A 16,725-nucleotide genomic window follows, 5' to 3' on the forward strand; every position below is an offset into this window, starting at 1 on the left:
TAAAGTGTTCGGCGGGCGCAGTAGAGGGCTCAGAAGCGAAGGAGCGACAAGGGGATTTTGGAGAGTACGTTTTTCAGAAATGGTTTTTGGGGGGCATGTTGCATTTAGGAAGCCCCTATGGTGCCAGAACAGCAAAAATAACCCACATGGCATACCATTTTGGAAACTAGACCCCTTGGGGAACGTAACAAGGAATAAAGTGAGCCTTAATACCCCACAGGTGTTTCACGACTTTTGCATATGTAAAAAAAATATTTTTTTTCCACTAAAATGTGTGTTTCCCCCCAAATTTCACATTTTTGAAAGGGTTAATAGCAGAAAATACCCCCAAAATTTGTAACCTAATCTCTTCTGAGTATGGAGGTACCCCATAAGTTGGCATGAAGTGCATTACGGGCGAACTACAATGCTCCGAAGAGAAGGAGTGATATTTGACTTTTTGAGAGCAAATTTTGCTCGGGGGGCATGTCGCATTTAGGAAGCCCCTATGGTGCCAGAACAGCAAAAAAAAAAAACCACATGGCATACCATTTTGGAAACTAGACCCCTTGAGGAACGTAACAAGGAATAAAGTGAGCCTTAATACCCCACACAGGTTTCACGACTTTTGCATATGTAAAAAAACATATATATTTTTTTTCACTAAAATGTGTGTTTCCCCCCAAATTTCACATTTTTGCAAGGGTTAATAGCAGAAAATACCCCCCAAAATTTGTAACCCCATCTCTTCTGAGTATGGAGGTACCCCATAAGTGGACCTGAAGTGCACTACGTGCAAACTACAATGCTCAGAAGAGGAGGCGCACCATTGAGCTTTTGGAAAGAGAATTCGTTTGGAATGGTAGTCAGGGGCCATGTGCATTTACAAAGCCCCCCCGTGGTGCCAGAACAGTGGACCTCCCCCACATGTGACCCCATTTTGGAAACTACACCCCTCACAGAATTTAATAAGTGGTGCAGTGAGCATTTACACCCCACTGGCGTTTGACAGATCTTTGGGACAGTGGGCTGTGCAAATGGAAAATTACATTTTTCATTTTCACGGATCACTGTTCCAAAAATCTGTCAGACACCTGTGGGGCGTAAATGCTCACTGCGCCCCTTATTACATTACATGAGGGGTGTAGTTTCCAAAATGGGGTCACATATGGGGGGGGGGGTCCATTGTTCTGGTACCATGGGGGCTTTGTAAACACAAGTGGCCTTCAATTCCGGACAAATTTTCTCTTCAAAATCCCAATGGCGCTCCTTCTCTTCTGAGCATTGTAGTGCACCCATAGAGCACTTTACATCCACATATGGGATATGCTCTTACTCAGAAGAAATTGGGTTACAAATTTTGGGGGGCTTTTTTCCTATTTTCCCTTGTGAAAATGAAAAATTTAGGGTGACACCAGCATTTTAGTGAAAAATAATTTTTTTTTTTCACTTTCCCATCCAACTTTAATGAAAATTTGTCAAACACCTGTGGGGTGTTCAGGCTCACTATACCCCTTGTTACGTTCCGTGAGGGGTGTCGTTTCCAAAATGGGGTCACATGTCTGTATTTATTGTTTTGTGTTTATGTCAGAACCGCTGTAACATCAGCCACCCCTGTGCAAATCACCAATTTAGGCCTCAAATGTACATGGTGTGCTCTCACTCCTGAGCCTTGTTGTGCGTCTGCAGAGCATTTTACGCCCACATATGGGGTATCTCCGTACTCAGGAGAAATTGCGTTACAAATTTTGGGGGTCTTTTTTTCCTTTTTTTACCTCCCGTGAAAATAAAAAGTAAAGGACAACACCAGCATGTTAGTGTAAAAAAAAATTTTTTTTTACACTAACAGGCTGGTGTAGACCCCAACTTTTCTTTTTCATAAGGGGTGAAAGGAAAAAAAGCCCCCAAAATTAGTAACGCAATTTCTCCCGAGTACGGAGATACCCCATATGTGGCACTAAACTGTTTCCTTGAAATACGACAGGGCTCCGAAGTGAGAGAGCGCCATGCGCATTTGAGGACTAAATTAGGGATTGCACAGGGGTGGACATAGGGGTATTCTACGCCAGTGATTCCCAAACAGGGTGCCTCCAGCTGTTGCTAAACTCCCAGCATGCCTGGACAGTCAGTGGCTGTCCGGAAATGCTGGGAGTTGTTGTTTTGCAACAGCTGGAGGCTCTGTTTTGGAAACACTGCCGTACAATACGTTTTTTATTTTTTATTAGGGGGACAGTGTTTTACTCTTTATTATGTGTAAGTGTAGTGTAGTGTTTTTAGGGTACGTTCACACTGGCAGAGGTTTACAGTGAATTTACCGCTAGGAGTTTGCGCTGCGGTGAAAAATTTGCCACAGCCCAAACTTGAAGCAGAAAACTTACTGTAAACCCGCCAGTGTGAATGTACCCTGTACGTTCACATGGGGGGGGGGGGGGGGGGGCAAACCTCCAGCTGTTTCAAAACTACAACTCCTAGCATGTACTGACAGACCGTGCATGCTGGGAGTTGTACTTTTGCAACAGCTGGAGGCACACTGGTTGGAAAACCTTCAGTTAGGTTCTGTTACCTAACTCAGTATTTTCCAACCAGTGTGCCTCCAGCTGTTGCAAAACTTCAACTCCCAGCATGTACTGATCGCCGAAAGGCATGCTGGGAGATGTAGTTATGCAACAGCTGGAGGGATCGCAACTACAACTCCCAGCATGCAGAGACAGCTGTTTGCTGTTTAGGCTTGCTGGGAGTTGCAGTTTTGCAACATCTGTAGAGCTATAGTTTAGAGACCACTGCATAGTGGTCTCCAAACTGTGGACCTCCAGATGTTGCAAAACTACAACTCCCAGCATGCCCAGACAGCAAACTGCTGTCTGGGCATGCTGGGAGTTGTAGTTTTGCAAGATCTGGAGGTGCACAGTATAGAGATCACTTTGCAGTGGTCTCAAACTGTAGACCTCCAGCTGTTGCAAAACTGCAACTCCCAGCAAGCCTAAACAGCTCTCTGGGCATGCTGGGAGTTGTAGTTTTGCAACATCTGGAGGGTTACAGTTTAGAGACCACTATAGTGGTCTCAGACTGTAGCCCTCCAGATGTTGCTAAGTAACTCACCGGCTTCTGCTGGATCCAGGGAGCTGCGTCGCGGTCCTCTTCTTCCGCCGATCGTCGCCCGCTGCCGCCGCTGATCGTCGCCGCTGCCATCGCCGATGGGTAAGTGGATCTTCGGCGCCGGTCCCTGTCGGTTTCCCCGTCCTGCCCCGCCTATTGTGGGAGGGCAGGACGGGGAAACCGAAAGTAAACCCCTCCTCCCCCGATCTGCTATTGGTGGTCGCGTCTAGACCACCAATAGCAGAGATAGGAGGGGTGGCAACCTCACTCCTATCGCTACAGGGGGATCGTGGGTGTCTAGGACACCCGCGATCCCCCTTCTATTCCGGGTCACCATCGACCCGTACGACCCGGAATCGGCGCAAATCGCAAGTGTGAATTCACTTGCGATTTGCGCCGATCGCCGACATGGGGGGGTCTAATGACCCCCCTGGGCATTTGCACGGGGTGCCTGCTGATAGATATCAGCAGTCACCCCAGCGCGATCCCCGCCCGGCGCGCGGCAGGGACCGAAATTCCCACGGGCGTACAGGTACGCCCTTGGTCCTTAAGTACCAGGGAGCAAAGGCGTACCTGTACGCCCTTGGTCCTTAAGGGGTTAAAACTTATGTGTAAACCTGATGTAATGTTAGGGGAAATGTATGCAGAAATATAGACAATTCTGACAGGTTCATCCTATATCAAGCACCACCATAACACAGTATGTACTGCCTGCAGAACACTGCACTGTCTAGACCAGTGGGGGTTGTAGTTATGTAACAGCTGGAGGCACACTGGTTGGGAAACACTGATCTAGACTGAAGAAATACATAAGAATCTTCTACATGTCCTGGCAGCGGCTGCATTCACACTACTGAGGGCAGCTGTTTAACTCTTTATAAATCTGTTTAACTTTCCGGCACCAGTTGATTTAAAAATAAAAATATATGTTTTCCACCGGAGTACCCCTTTAAAGTAGATTAAAAAAAAAAAATCAAATAACACAATTATGTGAACCTTTGCCTTCAGTATCTGGTGTGACCCCCTTGTGCAGGAATAAATTTATCTAAACGTTTCTGGTAATTGTGGATCAGTCCGGTACATCGGCTTGGAGGAATATTAGCCATTGATCTATATAAAACAGTAATCACTTCAGATCCTTAAAAGGGTACTCGGCCCCCATGACATCTTATCCTCTCTCCAAAGTATAGGGGATAAGATGTCTGATTGCGGGGATCTGGCCACTGGGACACCCCGCGATCTCTGTGCAGGCACCCGGCGTTCTGAACATAACATGTATCCTTTCAATAGGGTATAAGATGTCTAGGGTAGGAGGACCCCTTTACATCACTTCAGGTCCTTACACAACATTTGTATTGGATTAGGATCAGGACTTTGACTTGGCCATTCCAAAACTTTATTTTTATTCTTTTTTACCTTTATTCTTCATGTCTGTACTGGGGCTCAGGATCCTCTTAGGATATACGGGCAAAACACAATACAAATAATAGGTGGTTTTAGTGAATTTACAGAACATCTATAAAAATATGTTTTCTTGCCCACAAGTGCCCTGGGGATGAATGGTGCTAGTTTAAAGGGGTATTCCGGGCAAAACATTTTATCCTCTTTCCAAAGGATAGGGGATAAGATGTCTGATCGCGGGGGGCCCGCTGCTGAGACCCCCCGTGATCTCCCTGCAGCACCCACATTCTATGCGGGGGCTGCGTCTCCAGTTTGGGAAACCTCTGGCTTTCCGGGACTGTGGACGTGACATCACACCACGCCCCCTCCATTGGGAGGGGGCGTGACGTCTGTCATAGAATTGTGGAATTCCGCCAAAATTGCAGTGGAATTCTATGTTATCTAAACACAGAATTTTGCTGAAATCCAAGCCCCATTGGTTTTAATGGCATTCTGCTGCGGAATTCAAGAAAATATAAGACTGATCTTATGTTTTGATGAAATGCGGAAAGCAGAATTTCCACTACTGTCTGAATGGGACTGCGGAATCCCATTCAAATCAATTTGCAGTGCATCAAGGCAGAATTTCCATCTGAATTCCGTGTGGAAATTCCACCATGTGAACATATTCTTAGGGTTTCTGCTTCAACTAGAACCAGTGCACTCGCCAGCTCATCTCTATTGTTTCCTACCACCAAGTAGTGACCTCACATTCTGTGTTATGAAGCCTCCTCTGCAGAAGGGGTTAAGGCTTTTTCTCCTCACTCCTCAATATTTATAAATATCATATTTTTTTTTTTTTTTATAGTAAAGATTTTAACATCAGGATCCACAAGCCATATTCTACTGGTAAGTTACCTAAACGTTTAAATCTTTTTATATAATATATAACCTATAAGGAAGGAAACTTTTACTGACTTAACTCCTTAAGGACACAGGGCATACCTGTACGCCCTGTGCTCGCTCCCCTGCTATGATGTGGGCTCACAGGCTGACCCCGCATCATAGCCGGGTGGTCCCGGCGGCTATCAGCCACCAGGACCCGTGTCTAATGCCAGACATCACCGATCGGGGTGATGCCCAGCATTAACCCCTTAGACGCGGCGATAAAAGTTGATAAAATATATAAAAAAATATATAAACATAATAGAAACAAAACATATGTGGTATTGCTGCGTGCGTAAATTCCCAAACTATAAAAATATAATGTTAATTAAACCGTGTGGTCAATGGCGTGTACATAAAAAAATTCCAAAATCCAAAATTGGATTTTGGTCATTTCTTATACGCTAAAAAAAATTATAAAAAATATTATTGTTTTTTCATAGATTTTGTGGTGAAATAACTGATGTCATTACAAAGTAAAATTGGTAGCGCATAAAACAAGCCCTCAAATATGTCCGGAAAACTGAAAGCATTAAGAATTTTAGAATATGGGGAGGAAAAAAACGAGTCCTTAAGGGGTTAAATAAGATTTGTATACATGGTGTAGTACCAGGAACTATGCTGTTTACTTACCTCTGGACGTTACATACCTAGCTCACTCACAGGGCTACACACAACTCCCATTAATTCCTCCCTGTAAGTGCCCATTACCCACCTTCTATTCCCTAGACTGTGGCGCAATTGTGAGACAAATGTGGCGCACGTATATTTGAAGTGAAGTTAATGTATACCCCCCCCCCCCCTCTAATTTGTGTGATCATAGTCTAAGTCTGGATCCATACAGATGATTTGGGGTTTTCTTTTCACACTGATCATCATTTTGGTCAGTATCCACCCAAAACCAGGAGTGGCTCCAAATGACAAAAATATCAGTTACAGTTTCTCTTTGTGTCGGTTCCACTTCTGGTTTTGGAAAAAATTCTGACAGAATTGAGGATTATAGTAAGGACCAAAATATTGTGTGTGAAGCCAAACTCAACCACATGGGCCATGATTTGGTATTAGTATTGATACATCTTAAAATCCAATGTACCTTATAGTACAAGCATATTGGCTTTTAAAAACGTTTTATATTATTTATCATAGAAATAAAACATTTGAATTTTTGATGTCACAACAGTAAAATATTTTATGCGGCACATGTGTTTTTTTCCAGATATGAGGGAAGTGTTTAAGAATGACAGAAATCCCACCTCCTATAATTTTACTACAAAGGTAAATATTAAAATTATACATTATTAAATTGAAAAAATTAAAGTCTACATGTTAAGTTAATAAATAAGGTTATAAAATAAGAATATTCTATGAAAAAAAAATAATAATAATAATCTTTTGCATGACCTGAACTAGAGGGTAATATATGATGGCACTATTACTATAAGAGGAATCCGAGTTGTGACACTGTTATATAGTGTTCATGTAGACAATCAATATATCAATTATTGTTTTTCTTATTTTTTAATGATTCAAAATAGAGTAATTGTTTTTATTTTGCATAGATAACTCATTTACATGGTTATCTACCCTTAATAAAATAAGAGGCTCAAATGTATTAAAGTAACATAAAACCTTTACTCACACCTCCGATGGAAGTAGATCTTTGAGCCATTACATTTAAAGGGGTACTCCGGCCCTAAGACATCTTATCCCCTATCCTAAGGATAGCGGATAAGATGTCTGACCCTGGGGGTCCCACCGCTGGGGACCCCCGCAATCTTGCATTCGGCATCCACCTCTTTGAGCTGCAGCTCACAAACTGCGGGGTGCCGACCACGGGGCCGGAGTATCGTGATGACACGACTCCGCCCCCTGTGACGTCACACCGCGCCCCCGCTATGCCAGTCTATGGGAGGGGGTGTGACGGCGGGACCCCCGCGGTCAGACATCTTATTCCCTATCCTTTGGATAGGGGATAAGATGTCTTAGGGCTGGAGTATCCCTTTAAGCATCATATTTTTTTTTTTTTCAAAGGGTTGATAACCTTTTTTATGATATTCTTAGTAAAGGGTCTATACAATGTCGATTTGGATTAGTATTTTTGAAATATAGTAAATCTTATTTTTTTCTACTCACTAATAATAAGTAAATCAGTCAGTATGAAGTTAGCTTAACCTAAAAAAAGCTCAAAAATTTATAATGATGAAAAATTGTATATATATATATATATATATATATATATATATATATAAATAATTTATTTATTTATACATTTTTTCATGGGAAGCAGAGACAACCCACCAGTATTTTTATGTAAGTCAGAGAATTATACAAAACCTCTTAAACAGAACACAGAAACTTAGATTACTGAAATCCTAAAATTGTCCCTAAAGGGATTGATCAACATAAATAACCTCTGGATTTCCTGTGAGCATCTTTAGTGTTGTCGTTCGCATAAGGCTTTTGGAAAGCAAGCCCCGAATCGCTTGCTGATCATCATTTTCAGCTGCATATGTGTCCTTCAGATGCAGATGCAGCTGAATTCAACAGAGGAGCACGGAGCTGTCTGCTATCTGTGCCGCCATTTATGCTTATATTCATTTCCAGATAAAACCCTGCAACATTTTTCAGCCCATATGCCAAGGGGCCTACCAAGAATCTGTTAATCCATTTATATTGCAAGGGTATCACTAGTGTTTTAGCAGTGTAAATGGCAGAGCAAATGTGGTGTCACTGGGGGGAGATTTATCAAAACCTGTGCAGAGGAAGAGTGGGACAGTTGCCCATAGCAACCAATCAGATCGCTCCTTTCATTTTCCACAGGCCTCTAAAGAGGCCTGTGGAAAATGAAAGAAGCAATCTGATTGGTTGCTATGGGCAACTGCACCACTCTTCCTCTGCACAGGTTTTTATAGAAAAGATAGAAGAAAAAAACAGGGATATGCGCCCCCTAGTGAAGGATGTTTATAGGTGAGATGAAAACAGGTTAAGTTGTAATACTCACCTATTTTCGTTGTGCTGAGAGCACAACATCTGTGATAGCCTTAGGTGATGTCTCAGGTCTGCAGCCACGGTCCTCTGGAGCAAAGGTGATGTCCCAGCAGTGTAAGTAACAAGAAAAAAGCAAAGTTGGGCCGTTGGTGGCGCTGGTCCTGATGTAAAGAAAGCTCTGTAGACCCTTCTCAGTGTCTAAACGTGGTTTTATTAGCACAGAAAGCAACGCGTTTCTGGTCCGAACTGGACCCTTCGTCTGGCAGTGTGCACACTGCCAGACGAAGGGTCCAGTTCGGACCAGAAACGCGTTGCTTTCTGTGCTAATAAAACCACGTTTAGACACTGAGAAGGGTCTACAGAGCTTTCTTTACATCAGGACCAGCGCCACCAACGGCCCAACTTTGCTTTTTTCTTGTTATCTGCACAGGTTTTGATAAATCTCCCCCACTGTCCCTTTATTTGGAGCTTCAGAGACAGATAAAATTAGAAAAAAAGGCCTATTTTTGCTCCATTTACCATCGAGCAGAAAGATGCAAGTCCCTTTATTTCATTTATGTTGAGGTTCCATATAGGGTTATTAAAAGCAATCACTTGATTACTAGTACTGTCCAGTGCTCTGCACTCTGCTTGAGGCAGACTGTACAACAAGATCCCCAGAAAGTAGCACAGAGGTGAGAAAGGGACCTCCTTCTGTCATCTTGACTCATCTAAAGGGTTAAATGCTGGACATTAGCATGATGACTGATATCCGGTATTACTGGTGAGTACTGGCTGCTGATAGCAGTTGTTATTCATCGGCTGTGAAGCAAGCTCAGCACTTGAGTTCAACTAAAGGGGTTCTCTGGTGGAAAACACTTTTTTCTCAAACTAACTGGGGCCAGAAAGTAAAACAGATTTGTAAATTACTTCTATTTTAAAAAATGTAATCCTTACTTAACAGCTGCTGTATGCTCCACAGGAAGTTGAGTTGTTTTTTTCAGTCTGAACACAGTGCTCTCTGCTAACACAGTGGCCCTCATTTACTTAGAGAATCGGGTTGTAAGTCCATCTTGCTTTCTTACCCGACTGCTTTTTTCCCCTGGTATTTATTATTATTATGTTGCATCCTGTTTGTCGCACGTGGGTTTTGTAGGTTTTGGTTTCCAACTCCTCTGAGTTGTTGGGAAAAAATCCACAACAATTCAACAAATTCGGGTTGGAAACCTCTATAAACATGTGGGAAAGCTCAGAAATGTCGGGTTACGCCCCTTTTTCGGGTTTGGGAGAAGCCACATCGGGTCAGTCGGGAAAAAATGTCACATTGTGTCGCAGACTGGCCAAAAGATGCGCCAAAAAAACCCGACAAAACAAGTCGGGTTTAGAATAGTAAATGAGGACCAGTGTCTGTTTTCCACTGGAGTACCCCTTTTAAAAGTCCCTTAGTGTGCTTAGGGAGTCTGATCTTCCAACACTCGGTGATTGTGTCTTAAAGTCCATTGACACTAAGGAATTAAAGGGGTATTCCAGGAATTTTTTTATTTGACTATGCTACAGGGGCTGTAAAGTTAGTGTAGTTCATAATATAGTGTATGTACCTGTGTGTGACGGTTTTCTCACAATTCTTCTGTGATATTCACCCCAATATTTATTTTTACCAGCATACAAAATGACTGTTGTCTCAGATTTTTCCCAGTTTGCAATGCGGCCGAGACCTGACTCACTAGTCAGCTGATGACAGGGAGCCTGTCTGCTTCAATGGGTGGAGCGATCGCTTGGTGGGAGAGAGATCAATCTGCAACTAATACAACAGCTGTAGACACCCTGATTGAAACCCACATGTCTGCAGCTCATTTATGTTTCAATGGGTGGGGTGGCTGATGTGTGGGAGGGAGGAAGATGGAATTATGGGATTTGTAGTCAAAAAAAGAAAAGTCAAACAGGAAATACTGGTTCACAAACAGCTAGCCACAGTGTTATGGTAATCTCACAACATAGCCATTTAGCCCCAAGACAAGCGCAGATCCTTCCTAAGCATGTCCATTACTGCCTGCCAGGTTCCTACTAAAATCATCTTATGCTGGAGAACCCCTTTAAGCAATTTCCTTACTTAATTTTTCTATTGACTCGCACCTTTCTGCTCTATGGTAAATTGAGCAGAAATTATTTCAAACCGATGCTTATTTCCATTACAATTTGCCACGGAAATAAGCACCGAATAAAAAGACAATGACACCACATTTGCCCTCCCACTTTCACTGCTAAAACACATAGTGATACATTTATAATTTTATGCTCTGACAGTTCCTTGGTGCACTGGAGGCGGTCGCCCAGACATCTTCTATCTCCTCCTGTAGCCATGTTTGACCATCAAGCCCATCTGCCTCTCCGCATTGACTTGGAGCCAATGCAAGATCTTGCACATGCATGGTGTCTCGTTGGGACTGTCACATGGCTTCACTACTGAGAGGCGGGGCTACAGGTAAAGACAAGGGTGGTCCCGGTGACCACACCAGTGCACCAAGGAACTGTTAGCACATTTACTTTACAAATATATCACAATGGGGGGGGGGGGGGGGGGGGGTATTTATTAAGCATTTTACCTGTCTTTTGCTGTGTAAAAAGGCCCAAAATTGGTGCAACTATGACTTTTTGCCTTGAGATGACTTTTCCCAAACTTCCTTACTTGAACAATTTTGGCCTTTGAATTTGCAGTGGTTGTGAATTTATCATGAGTGACTTTTCTCCAAATGTCGCAAATCGTGTCGCAGAGGGCTCCAAATGTCGCAAACCAGCACCAGCAATCTATCCCCATTCAAAACAGGCTTACGACTACTTCACAGAGGTAAAAATCCCACACATGTGCACGTGCGCCAAATTTATCACACCACGTACACATAACTTGGGCCTGGTGAGTTAGTTTTAAAAACGTGTGTAGCTAAACACACAGCGTTACATCTCCCCCAGTGTGTTTTAGAGGTCGCAGTAACAGGGCAAATGTGGTATCACTTTCATTCAAACAAAGGGACTCTGCTTGGGGATTCTGCAAAAGAATAAACAGGATAATTCTTTAGGCATATCAGTCTCTGCGACAAAATTTCCAAGCTACAATTCTGCAATATGAATGGGTCAATGGAAGACCCATTCACTGCAATGTTTAGACTCGTGTAGCGGAATCTCTAAGCGGAATTATGCAGAAATTCCATAGTGTAAACATACTCTTATAGGACCTAACCTACTGAATAATATTTAGGGTAATCACAATACAGCAGCCAAGCTAAAGAAATGTAAATATCATTACAAAATAAGTATATATCCATTAACATGTCACTAAATATACATATAAAGTAGTTAAAGGGGTACTCCTGTGAAAACTTTTTTTTTTTTTTTAAATCAACTGGTGCCAGAAAGTTAAACAGATTTGTAAATTACTTCTATTAAAAAATCTTAATCCTTCCAGTACTTATTAGCTGCTGAATACTACAGAGGAAATTATTTTCTTTTTGGAATGCAGAGCTCTCTGCTGACATGATGACCAAAGTGCTCTCTGCTGACATCTCTGTCCATTTTAAGAACTGTCCAGAGTAGGAGAAAATCCCAATAGCAAACATATGCTGCTCTGGACAGTTCTTAAAATGGACAGAGGTGTCAGCAGAGAGCACTGTACTCGTGATGTCAGCAGAGAGCTCTGTGTTCCAAAAAGAAAATAATTTCCTCTTTATTATTCAGCAGCTAATAAGTACTGGAAGGATTCAGATTTTTTAATAGAAGTGATTTACAAATCTGTTTAACTTTCTGGCACCAGTTGAATAAAAAAAAAAGTTTTCCACTGGAGTACCCCTTTAACCCCTTAATGACCAAGCCCATTTTCACCTTAAGGACCAGGCCAATTTTATTTTTGGGTTTTCGTTTTTTCCTCCTCGCTTTCTAAAATCCATAACTCTTTTATATTTCCATCTACAGACCCATATAAGGGCTTGTTTTTTGCGTGACCAATTGCACTTTGTAATGAAACCTCTCATTTTACCATAAAATGTACGGCGAACCCCAAAAAAAAAAATTTTTAGGGAGGAAATTTAAATGAAAACCCAAATTTTGCACATTTTGGAGGGGTTCGTTTTCACACTGTACAATTTACGGTAAAAATGATAGGTGTTCTTTATTTTGTGGGTCAATACAATTAAAATGATACCCATGGCTACATACTTTAATATTTTTGTACCGCTTAAAAAAAATCTAAAACTTTTTGTACAAAATCAGTAATCTAAAATCGCCCTATTTTGACCACCTACAACTTTTTCATTTTTCCGTATATAGGGCAGTATGAGGGCTAATTTTTTGCGCCGTCATCTGTACTTTTTATTAGATACCACATTTGCATATATAAAACTTTTAGATCATTTTTATAAAATTTTTTTAATAAAATGTGACAAAAAATCAGCATTTTGGACTTTTTTTTTTTTTTTTTACGTTTACGCCGTTCACCGTACAGGATCATTAACATTATAGTTTGATAGTTCGGACATTTACGCATGTGGCGATACCAAATATGTTTATTTTTTTTTTAAATGTACGCTTTTTGGGGGTAAAATGGGAAAAACGGACAATTTTTATTGGGGGAGAGATTTTTCACTTTTTTTTTACTTTTTATTTTTACATTTTTCAACTTTTTTTTACATTTTTTATGTCCCCGTAGGGGACTATCTATAGCAATCCATTGATTGCTAATACTGTGCAGTGCTATGTATAGTACACAGCACTGCTCAGTATTATCGGTGATCTTCTGCTCTGGTCTGCTCGATCTCAGACCAGAGCAGAAGACCCAGGAGACAGCCGGAGCCAGGTGAGGGGACCTCCGGCCGCCATACTGGATGATCGGATCGCCGTGGCAGCGCTGTGGGCGATCCGATCATTCAATCAAAGTAACGCAATGCCGCAGATGCCGTGATCTGTATTGATCACGGCATCTGAGGGGTTAATGGCGGACATCCCCGCGATCGCGGATGTTGGCCATTACGGGCGGGTCCCCGGCTGCTACTAGCAGCTGGAACCTGCTGTGTATGACGCGAGCACCGTTCCGATGCTCGCGGTCATACACCGGACGTAAATGTACGGGAAGTCCCGCCAAACTAGGACGTATATTTACGTCCGTGGTCGTAAAGGGGTTAAGGTATGCAGCCAAACATATAATATTTATTGGATTGGTTCATGTCCACAAAATGACGCACTGCACCAAAAGCATTTCGAGTCTCTGGATTTCTAAGATGTTCACTTTCTAAATCCATGGGTAGTGCACCTAATGTACTGCTTATTGCCAATTAAAAAGTTAATAATAAACTACAGTGTTGACAATTCATAAAGGATTAAATGTCCTAATCTCTGTCTGAATGAACGGATCTGAATGTCCTGGTGGGTTTGAGAAAGTTACATAATCTACAAGGGACGTTCAAAATGTTTCCTCACTTTTATATTTTCGTTGGAAGGGGGTAGGATGCGTAATTTGTCATGTCTTAGGGTGTCATGTGACTAGTTCTATCTGACAAATAGGAAAGAGATCTAATTTGTTTTTGATGATATTTGTTTTAACCCCTTGGGGATGGAGCCCATTTTGACCCTAAGGCCGGGAGCATTTTTTGCAAATCTGACCTCTGTCACTTTATGCATTAATAAATTAATAACTCTGGGATACTTTCACTTATGAATTTGATTCTGAGATTGTTTTTTCGATACTTCCATTGTTTATTGGGGAAAAATTCAAAAATTTCATGAAAAAATTGAAAATGTTGTATTTTTCTAACTTTGAAACTCTCTGCTTGTAAGGAAAATAGACATTCCAAATAAATTATATATTGATTCACATATACAACATGTCTACTGTATGTTGGCATCATAAAGTTTACATGTTTTTACTTTTTGAAGACATCAGAGGGTTTCAAATTAAAGCACCAATTTTCCTTTTCATGAAAAATTCTAAATCTGAAATTTTCAAGGCCCAGTTCAGTTTGAAGTAGATTTACTGTAAGAAATTCCCCATAATGGACCCCATTATGAAAACTGCAGCCCTGAAACTTTTGAAAGTTTGTTAACCCTTTAGGTGTTTCACTAAAATGGTAAATGGTAAAACTCAAAATCTAAATTTTTTACTGCGAGTGCACAACATGGCTCAGGACTAGGGAAGGAGCAACTTTGGGATTTTGGAGAACGGATTTTGCTCTCATGGTTGTTGGGGAGCATGTTGCATTTAGGAATCTCTCATGGTGCCAGAACAGCAAAAAACCTCCACATGGCACACTATTTGGGAAACTACACCCCTCAAGGAATGTAACAAGGGGAACAGTGAGCCTTGACGGCTTTGCGTTGAAGTTGGATGTGATAATGAAAAATGTGATTTTTAACACTAAAATGTTGGGGCTACCCCACATATTTCATTTTCACAAAGGCTAATAGGAGAAAATGCCCCCTAAAATTTAAAACCCCATTTCTTCTGCGTATGGAAATACCCAATATTTGGACGTAAAGTGCTCTGCGGGCGCACTACAATGCTCAGAGGAGAAGGAGCAAAGTTTGGCTTTTGGAAAGAGAATTTTGCCAAAATGTTTTTTTGGGGGGCATGTTGCATTTAGGAAGTCCGCAGGGTGCCAGAACAACAAAAACAAACAAACAAAAAAAAAAAAAAACACATGGCACACTATTTGGGAAACTGCACCCCTCAAGGAATGTTATAAGGGGTACAGTAAGTATTTACTCACTGTCATTTGACGGATCTTTGGAACAGTGGGCTGTGCAAAAGAAAAATCTAATTTTTCATATTCACAGACCACTGTTCAAAAAATCTGTCGGACACCTGTGGGGCATAAATGCTCACTGCACCCCTTATTACATTCAATGAGTGGTGTAGTTTTCAAAAGAGGTCCACTGTTCTGGCAGCATGGGGGCTTTGTAAATGCACATGGCCTTCAATTCCAGCCAAATTTTCTCTCCAAAAACCAAATTTAGCTCCTTCTCTTTTGAGCCCTGTAGTGCGCCTGCAGAGCACTTTACATCCACATATGGGGTATTTCCTTACTCAGATGAAATGGTGTTACAAATTGTGTGGGGCTTTTTCTCCTATTACCCCTTGTGAAAATGATAAATTTTGGGTAACACCAGCATTTGTGTAAAAAAAAAAACCTAAATTTTCCTTTTCAAGTCCAAATTTAAGAAAAATTCCTCAAACACCAGTGGGTTGTTAAGGCTCACTTTATGACTGGTTATGTTCTTTCAGGGGTATAGTTTCCAAAATGGGGTCACATGTGGGTGTTTTCCTTTTTGCATTTATGTCAGAACCACTGTAACTATCAGACACCCTGTGCAAATCCCCAATTTAGGCCTCAAATATACATGGAGCGCTCTCACTCCTGAGCCCTGTTGTGCGCCCGCAGAGCACTTTATGTCCACATATGGGGTATTTCTGTACTCAGGAGAAATTGTGTTACAAATGTTGGGGGTCTTTTTCTCCTTTTACCTCTTGTGAAAATGAAAAGTATTTATACACTAACATACTGGTGTAACCCCTAACTTTTTCTTTTCATAAAGGATAAAAGGAGAAAAAGTCCTCAAAATTTGTAACGCAACTTCTCCAGAGTACGGAAATACCCCATATTTGAAACTAAACCGTTGCCTTGAAATAAGACAGGGCTCCGGAGTGAGAGAGCGCCATGCCCATTTAAGGCCAAAATAAGGGATTTGCATAGGGGCGGACCCAGATGCAAGCATGGTGCTTGCCTTCTGCAACAAAAATACCCTACGGCAGTGTTTCCCAAACATGGTGCCTCCAGGCGTTGCAAAACTCCAAGCATGCCTGGAAATTCAATGGCTCTCCAGCAATGCTGGTTGCTGTTGTTTTGTAACAGCTGGATGCTCCGTTTAGGAAACAGTGTTGTACAAGGCGTTTTTATGGGAATGGGGGGGGGGGGGTGGACAGTGTAAGGGTGTAAATATAGTAGTATGTATACACATGGTAGTATACACATGGTAGTGTAGTGTTTTTAGGGTACATTCACACGGGCGGTGGTTTACAGTGTGTTTCCCGCTGGGAGTTTGGGTAAATTTTCCTCAGCTCAAACTTGCACCCAGAAACTCACTGTAAACCCCTGCCCCTGTGAATGTAACCTGTGGGCGGGTGCGCAAACCTCCAGCTGTTGCAAAACTACATATCCCAGCATGCACTGACAAGCCGTGCATGCTGGGAGTTGTAGTTTTGCCACAGCTGTAGGCACACGGGTGGGGAAAGACAAAATTAGGTAACAGACTAACTCAGTGCCTTCCCACCAGTGTGTCTCCAGCTGTTGAAAAATTACAACTCCCAGCATGCATGGT

General features: G+C 41.9%; 1 long non-coding RNA gene across 2 annotated transcripts in view; it reads left to right on the top strand.

Annotated features, from left to right (window-relative positions):
- The window catches only part of LOC130283765 (uncharacterized), a 110,716-nt gene that overhangs the window by 16,936 nt on the left and 77,055 nt on the right, over nt 1-16,725 (top strand). The window contains exons 2-3 of one of the 2 annotated variants that reach the window (XR_008846838.1): nt 5,324-5,364; nt 6,617-6,675. This is a non-coding gene — a long non-coding RNA (uncharacterized LOC130283765). Of the gene's footprint in view, nt 1-5,323; nt 5,365-6,616; nt 6,676-16,725 lie in introns of those variants that run through there. The other variant, XR_008846837.1, reaches the window with a different exon arrangement.

This window comes from Hyla sarda, chromosome 8 (assembly GCF_029499605.1).
Source record: "Hyla sarda isolate aHylSar1 chromosome 8, aHylSar1.hap1, whole genome shotgun sequence".
Lineage (NCBI taxonomy): Eukaryota > Metazoa > Chordata > Amphibia > Anura > Hylidae > Hyla > Hyla sarda.